The following is an 8,569-nucleotide window of genomic DNA, read 5'->3' as shown; positions in this document are numbered from 1 at the left end:
ACATCTGAGCTCATTTACCACTGCCCTGCTGCTAATGATCGTCGGTGGGCAGCTTTGGTGGTCAGCTTATCAGCACATTGCTGATTAAATAGCCCCAGCTGAGACAGCCTGAGCCTACCACAGAATCAATTAGGTTGGAAAAGACCTCTGAGATCACTGAGTCCAAACTATGAGCAAACTCCACCTTGTCACCCAGCCCTGAACACCAAGTGCCACATCCAGTCTTTCCTTAAACACCTCTAGGGATGATGACTCCATCACCTACCTGAGCAGTTCATTGCAATCTAATCATATTTTCTGTGAAAAACTTCCTTCTAATGCCCAACCTAAACCTCTCCTAGTGCCACAGGACTGCATCCTCTTGTTCTGTCGCTGGTTGCCTGGGAGCAGAGCCCAACCCCTACCTGGCTACCAGTGTGGTGTGTGCTCCTGTGAAAGAGCATGGGGACCCTGGAGTGAAATCCTGCTGGCTCACACCACCAGCCTGCTGGGAAATGGCACGAGGACTCAGCTTGCTCTCTTACAACACAGATGGAGAGATGGTGGCACTGTGGGAGAAATACACCTCTATCTACCATCACAGCGACCCTTCCCCATGGGCTGTGGTGTGCTCTTGGGAAAGCTGTCCCTTGGACCAAGCAAGTTGTTTTACTGGAGATGTTGTGGACATGAAGAAGTTTGCAGTTCCTCCCTGGGAGCTGAGCAGTGAGCGGGATGCAGGGATTGCAGACACTACACGGGTGTTTTCCAGCAAAAGGCCATGTAGGAGGCTGAGAAGGGAAACCATACTTCTGGCAGTCACAGATAGTGAAAAAAACACAGAACAAAAAGCCAGCCTTGAGAAAACATCCTGATCACCTGCCCTTGCAACCAGGACTCACCACTGACCCTTTCACAGCAAACAGTTTTTTCCGTGAGCTTGCACAGACCCAGGGGTTTGTTCTCCTTGGCAAACCCATGGTGTGCCCAGCAGGGACACCCTGCCACTCCAAACCACTCCTGGGAGCTCAGCTCCCAGATCAAAAGCATCTGGATGATCCTTGTCCTGGTCTTTCCTACACTTCTCCAAAGCATGATGGAGCACAGAGGCTATGAGGAGGGATCTGTGGCTGCCAGTATGAAGGTGCCATTGTGGTAAGCAAAGTTTGTCCATTTTTCCTAATTTCTCTGCTATAAATGAACCTATGAGCTGAAGGACAGCTTTGTTCCTGTTCCCTCAATGTCTTCCTGTAGGTTTTTAGAGAAGACATTGAGTCTCTTGATCCCAGGGAGGATAATCACTTCCATGGCTGTTGGCAAGGGTAGGAGCTGGCTGCCCTCAGTGCTCAGTAGCTTGAGGCTGAGCATTTGCTCCATTCCCTTGGTGAGAGGAGGAATTATTTACTAGGGAAAAGATCCTCATTAGAGCTGGAACATATCCCAGAGACTAGTGACCTCAAGAAAAAGCAAATTTGGTGGTGAAACCAAGAGTAGAGGTGAAAAGGCCAGTCTGGTGATGGGGTCTGTGCCCAAGCTGAGCCTGGTCAGCAGTGGCTGATGCTCTGCCAGGCTCAGGGAGCACCAGAGGCACAGGGTCCCCACGGCAGCGTGCCAACTGTTGGGGCTCATGCCCCTGCTCCAGCCCCGCTGCTCTGCAAACAGGAAACTGGCAAGCAGCTGCTGAATAAGTCATTTTGGGGAGTTTGTACCAAACTGGCTTTCAACTCCTGAATGTGTAGGAAGGAAAAAGCTGTGAATACGCCTTTGTGACCAAGTTTGGCACCAGCCGAACTCTGCAAAAGGGACAAGAATGTGGCCATTTAGAGGGGATTCAGCTGCCCTTTAAGAAATGAAATGATCCCTTCCCTTTCCTGCAAGGCTTTATTTGGGGGAGAATAGGACTGAGACAGTGAGCAGCTTCTTTCTCTTTCTGGCGCTGAGGGCTGTGATCCAAACCGTGGATGTTGGAGCACAGGACAGACCCCACTCCAGGGGAGATGCAGAGCCCAGGGATGACCCGCTGGTCCCTCCTGCTGCAGCCTGGATGGGAAGAAACTGAACTGGGTCAGCAAAACTCCAGGGCTGCCCTATCCTGGCTGATCATGTGCGCCTTGAGGTGATTCCACTGGGACTCCAATAAAATATCTGTCCACCTCCTCCACAGGGCTCAGAGGGCTTTTGGAAGCAAGCAGTTTGGAAGGCTTTGCCCTTTTCTGAAACAATCCCCCACCCAGTTTTTGAGAAGTTTCTGTATATTACATGAAAAAATGGACTGTGTCCAAGCATTTGCGGGATTTGTTTTTTTTTTTTTTTGGAAAGGCTTAGATATTTCATACAGATCTTTCCTTTGTGAACAACTTGAAATCCAGGGGCTCTGTCGTAATTTGGAATGAAGACACACTCTGTTTTATCAAACCCTTCAGGATGCTGGCTGCCTGCCTTCTGCCTAGCTGAAGCTTTGACCATATTCACTGGTGCAATTGTCACATCCAGTGACAGAGGGAATGGGTCTTTGGGACAGCCAGTCTGCTTTAGCCGAGGCTCCAAGAGAAAAGCTTGGTCACACACACACACCCAAACGTTTTCCAAAGGGTCACTTAGGAGTCTTCTGAATGACTGGCTTTGGGACCTCATCAGTCACGGAGCAGCAGGAAGCTCCAGATGATTTCAAAATGCTTCATGTGCCAGGAAAAAGGAAAACCAAGCAAGACAGATATTAGTAGGTTGGCTAGTGCTGAACCATGTCACTCCACTGGGATCATTTGATCCACGTGTGGACTTTTTGTAAGAAATGTTTGTAATAAAATGTAATACATGCAGTAGGCTTGGGTGGGAGTCAAGATTAACAGTTGCTTTCTTTTGGGTTTTCATTCCTTTCTTGCCTTCCGCTTGTTCAGCATCTTATGACAATCATAAACAGAGTATTTGTTAAAAACTTTGCTGGCAGCTTCCTCTTTCTGCCATGTCCTGCAGAAGGTCTGGAAAGGCAGAGACAGCTCCACCAGCGCTTCCTCATCTAAGGTCAGCTACAGCTTCCTTAGTTCCTGCTCTGAAAGTTCTGCTGGAAAACAGGGAGCCTTTACAGCTCAGCATGTTTGACAGATGTTTGTAGGCTCACTGATGATGGGGTTAAAGTACAAATAATCCTTCTGTTCGTGTTTGCATAGCAGCAGTGTTTCAGTGCACACCATGGCATCCAGATGCTCCTCTGTACAGGGGAGAGGCAGAGGAACTGGAGAGCCCAGGGAAGGGCCACTGGGAGCACTGGGGAGGAGAGCTGAGGGACAGTTTTGCTCTCCCAGCAGGATGAGGTGGAGAGGACTGAAACCCAGGGGCCTGCAAAGGCAGGAGGCCACAGGAGCACATTGGGATGGGATCTGTCCCCGTGAGAGTGGCCCAGCCCTGGGACAGGACCCAGGACCCAGACAGGTGGTGGGAACTCTGTCCTTGGAGGCCATTGAAATCCAACAGCAAGGTGACACTCCAGACATGCCAGAGACAGAGCTCATAAAACCTTTGGAAGCTGGTGACCTCCTCCTCTTCCTTGGCTCCTGTTTCAACCTGAAAAATCAGGAATAGTGCAGAAGGAACAAACCAGCAAAGCAGTGACAGACTGGGAAGAGGAGCCATTTGCTGGCAGCACAGGGGGATTGACGAAGTCTAGATCAGAACCCACGAAATTAGATTGTTTGGAATAGTTTTTACACTAAGTATTACTGTTCCTTAAGTCTAACTAACTGCAGGGTGACATGATTAAATTAATTTTTGCTGGAGATAGGATCTCTTGTTACTGACTCTGAGAGAGAGTTGATTTTACTTTGAAATTTCAGCTTCCTTACTTTGTTACTTGCCTATGCCAAAACTATTCTTACAGATTTGTGTAAAGATTTGCTGGATTTACATAAAGCCCTGTTATTTTAGCTGAGCAAGTTCTTTACAAGCTGGTTGTCAGTAACTGAATTATTTTTCTCCAATTATTGAGTTCATATTTTTACATCAAGATAGCATATCTCTGCCCTTATTTCAAAAAATGTAGCTTATTGCTGACAGACAAACCAAAATTCCTCAGCTCGTTTATGAACTCCTTCAGTTCATTTATGAGTAACTGAACTGGAAATTTTTGTTTCGAATTTATTTTTTTCTATTCAATTCCCTTTTAGTTAATACAGGAATTTAGGAGATGAAGAGCTTCACCGTGCCTAATGCCAAGTTTGAGTCCTTTCTGCACTGTTCTGTCTGAACTGAATCACTCCTTATTTCCAATTTGGAGTGTTCTCCTTCAGGGCTTGTCCCCTGCAGCAGCTTAGAAGCCACCTGGGCTAACCTGGAGGATGCCCTTACTGGCTGCAGGCTACCAAACCTTGCTGCTCCACCTGACAATCTCTCACAGTGCTTTTGGGGATTCTTTGGCACCTGCAGGCTGATGTGCACGTTCCTACCTCTTGTGCTCCTCTTCTTCATCAGCAGGAGCAACTCTTAGTACTGGAATCAAGTGTGACACCAGTAGCAGATACCCAGCCCTGGGGTAGGGGGGACACAAACAAAGACCCCCAAATGGAACCATGACATCCAGCTCACATTCCTTGGGGCTCATTTTTTTTTCCTTCTGGCACCCCTCCTCTGTTAGTAGAACCTGGACATTTAAATAAAAGTCCCTGCTCAAAAAAAATTCCCAGGCGCCCCAGAATTACAGATCAACAACTAAAAGGTAATTTGTGCAATTTGGACTCAGGCTCTTCCAGGCCTGCATTCCAACAGTGAAGGTTTGATCACACCCTTGGCCACTGCTCTCCGTATTTGACTGCTTTATAAGAGTCCTTGTGTGCCTCTTGGAAATAAATCTGCCCAGTTTTGAAATTCTGAAGCAATATTATTTCATCTCTTGCCAAGAGTAGATTGGAAAATGATAAGAGTCGTTCAGGCTACATAAGAGATATTTTGGGCGTTTTATCTCACTTCTTCCATGACATTTTTATTCCTTCCATATGAAACACACATATATGTATGTTAAAAGCACCTTTTTGTGTTGAAGTAAACAAGGGAGAAGGAAGCTGTTTTGCTAAGTGACATTTCCTAAATATTTTGGAAATCACAGCTTGCTTTACACATGCTTTGTTCCTTTTTTTCCCCCTTTTTTGGCGAATTCCCCCAATGAGTTGACCAAAATGAAATTGCCATTTTGATCTGAGTGTTTTTTTCTGGGTGAAATACAATTGAAAATAAATATTTCTGTATGGGCTAGCCATGAAATCCTAGTTGCATCTCATTTCCACTCCTCCACCTCCCCCTGGCACTGCAAGCACACACATTCCCTGTGACTAAAGCCAGGAAGGATCAATTGCAATTAATCTGGGCAGAAAATGAAGGACTTGAGTTTTGATGTGACTTCTTTGTGCTCTGCTGAGCAGCAGCTGCTGTGGCTGTGCGTGGTCTGGGGTACCACCATCTTCCCAGATCAACATTTTGGCTCCTCTCCCTGTTTGTGTCCTGCTCCCCAGCCCCAGGTGGACTCATTGATGATGTCTATGAAGGGAATTATCTGTCCTGATTTGGGCTGAATAAGCTTCAGACAAAGATGGTGGGGCTTGGCTTTATTTTTGAACCTCTTCCATGGGCTTAAACCCCCAATCCCTGCAGCCTGCTGCCACCTCAGCCCATGGCACATCCAGCACCTGAGCAGGTGCTTGGAATACCAGGCCAAAGTCACCTCTGTGTCCCTCCTTGGCACGGGCATGATCCCACACAATAATGTCTGCACTGTCTGCTGCTGCCTGAGGGTGACAGGTGCTTCAAAAGACCTTCCACCCAGTTTGAGGTTTTTGAACTTCATGTAAATTGAGTGGATTATAGGAAATTGAAGTTGCGACATAGCTGCTTGTTAATAGAAGTTGTTTGGGGTTTTTTGGGAAGTGAAAGGTTTGCACTCCAAAAAAAGTCAATATTTTTTTTTGCAGGTCAGCAGCACCATCCCCAACTTGGTATCCCCTCTGGGGGCATCTGCACTCCAAGCATTTTGCACCAACACTCCCATGGTGTGTGAGAAAGGGCCCTGCTGAGGCTGGGTGCTCAGAGCAGCCCTCACTGCTCTCCCTGGGGCAGGAAGCTGGGCCAGCTGCACTCCAGGAGCTGCAGGTTAGTGAGGAACAGGGGGAGAGATTTCTGTGGCAGCTCTGGTGAACAGATCCTGCTGTACCCTCCTCACTTCTCCTATCCACAGGATAGGATCCACAGGATAGGATCCACAGGATCCCACACACATGAGCAGCTGGGGGTGAAAAACCTGATCAGCTGCTGGTACCCAGGAACCTGGTTTGCTGCCCAGCAAGGGGCTGCAGGTCCAGCATCCGCCCTGGAAAGGCATTCCCCAAAGGGAATCCCCGTCCTTTCCCTCCTGGCAGTTCCCTCTCTGGCTCCTGGCCACGCCACCTGCCTTTGAAACTCTGTGGGACTTCGCTTGGGTTTCTGTGTTATTAATCCTCCCCAGAAGAAATCCCAGGCCTTTCTGGACCTCTTCCCTGTGTGCTAGGACAGCTGCCAGGGCTGTGCTGCTGCTTCATGTCAGCACAGGAGGCACTGAAAAGCCCGTGTATTTCCACAGGGCAAGGGGAGCTCTGTTTTTACTGGTCAAAGGTTCAATCTGATGCTCTCTGCTGCGCTTGCCAGACATTGAGATGCATTTTTTACCTAAACACTGAACAAAGCAGGTCAGAATCTAATAATCTGTCTAGAGAACCCGTGATCCTGATAAAAACAGACCTCTGTGCTCCTGGTGTGTCCTAGCTGTCCTCACAAAACTGTCAGGTAAGGCACACAGGCTTATTATGGATTATAATCCTTATTCAGTAGAGCCACAATTTAACACTTGATGACACAGGATTAGTGCTAGTGATGAGTGTTGCATACAAATGTGCATGCAGGAGGGGATGCAGCTGGAGATGAGGTGTTGAACAATTCTGTCCAGTATCTGAGGGCCATTCTGCACCACTCCTGGCTGCTGCAGACCCAGCAGTGCCTGGCTGGAAGCAGGCAGGTGTGTGGCTCACCAGGCCTTGAAGCAGTTTTAGCAAGCTGCAGCAGTGAAAGTGCTGCATTCACGTGCTGATGGATATCTACTTCATTGGGTCTTTAACCATGTCTTGTGGCAAGATCACAGTTTCTCATGGGTTTCAAGTAGGGAGGAAATTCCAGTTTCCAGCAGAGAAGAATGAAGCAAATTCATGTAATCACATGTTCACCTTAAACATAACAAGCACCAGGAAAGAACTCTCCTTCAGCTGGTCCTCAGAGGCCACATTTCAAATAGAAGTACTCCCTGAAGAGGGAGAAAACAAACAAAGTTTTTGGGCTAGATGACCTGCTCCAGGCCAGGAATGGTGGGTGCTCAACACTGAACTGCTGACATTCACCATCTCGTGCTTGAGCAGTCAGAACCTGGCCTTAAGTCACCTCGTTCCATCTATTTTAGGCTAGGAGGACTCAGTGCACTGAAGGAGAGCCACCCTGGCTGGTGATGGCAGCAAGGTAGGTGTATTCTTTACTGAGAGGGTAGATTTTATCCAGCTCTGCAGATTCCTGCAGCTTGGGTAAAAGAATCTAGAGTTTGGGAGCTGGGCAGAGAAGCACTGGGGAATGAGAATTTGTGAGATGGGGTTAGCAGCACTGTCTGCAAGAGTGTTCTACAGGAGCAAGAAGTCACGTTTCAGTGACAGAGCTTTGCTTTTCTTGCAAAATGCACATACTATTGGCAGAAGGCAAAGAGTGAGCAGGGGTGGGTCAAATTCCTACTCCAGCTCCAGAGCCTTCCTCCAGGGAGATGCTGAAGGGCCCCGAGAGTGCATTACTGGATGCTTCTTTTCCGTGTTTATGTGGTAGAAACATCTGAAAATAATTTGTGCCTGTTAAGCTTTGCGGACAGTCAGGGTTCTGCGTGTGATTTGGTCTCCACCTCAGCCAGGACTAGCTGGGGCTGCTCTGTGTTTGCTCATTAGCTAACGAGACATGATATGGTTAGCAGGACTCTCTGGGGGCTGCCTTCGATGTGTGGCTGCCGTGGGCACACGCAGGGCTGGGTGCGGTGCCGATGAGCTCAGCTCCTCTGGATCACGCAGGTCGGCGGGGAAGACGCAGTAAGATGGGAAAGCAACATCATCCCCCCGGTTATTACTAACATTGAAAGCATCTGGAGCTGTGGCTGGGGGACCTGCTCAAGAGGGATGTGCACCCTGCAGGCCTTGCTGGAGCCCCAGCAAAGCTCAGCGTGAGCAATACGTGCTGACTGATGCTCCTTGGAGGATGGATGGAGAAATCTTCTGCAGCAATCCTAGGACAAAAGCGAGAATGCCTGAGCAATCGAGGTGGGAGGATGCCCTCCAGAAGGGAAAAATGTTTAAACTGGGAGGAGAGAAACAGCTTAGAGGAGGGATGATACGCTAATCACATGGCTGGAAAGAGGAGGTGTGAAGACTTGATGGGAAACACAGCACTAACTGTAGGGGAATGGGGCAAGAAGAAGGTAAAGTACAGTGAAACAGCAAGAAAAAGTGACGGGACTGGGAGCATCGCAGCCCAATGTGCGGGAGACTTAGTGGGG

Source organism: Sturnus vulgaris, chromosome 16 (assembly GCF_052056855.1).
Source record: "Sturnus vulgaris isolate bStuVul1 chromosome 16, bStuVul1.hap1, whole genome shotgun sequence".
Classification (NCBI taxonomy): domain Eukaryota; kingdom Metazoa; phylum Chordata; class Aves; order Passeriformes; family Sturnidae; genus Sturnus; species Sturnus vulgaris.
The sequence above is the reverse complement of the archived record's forward strand: the minus strand, read 5'-3'. Positions refer to the sequence as shown.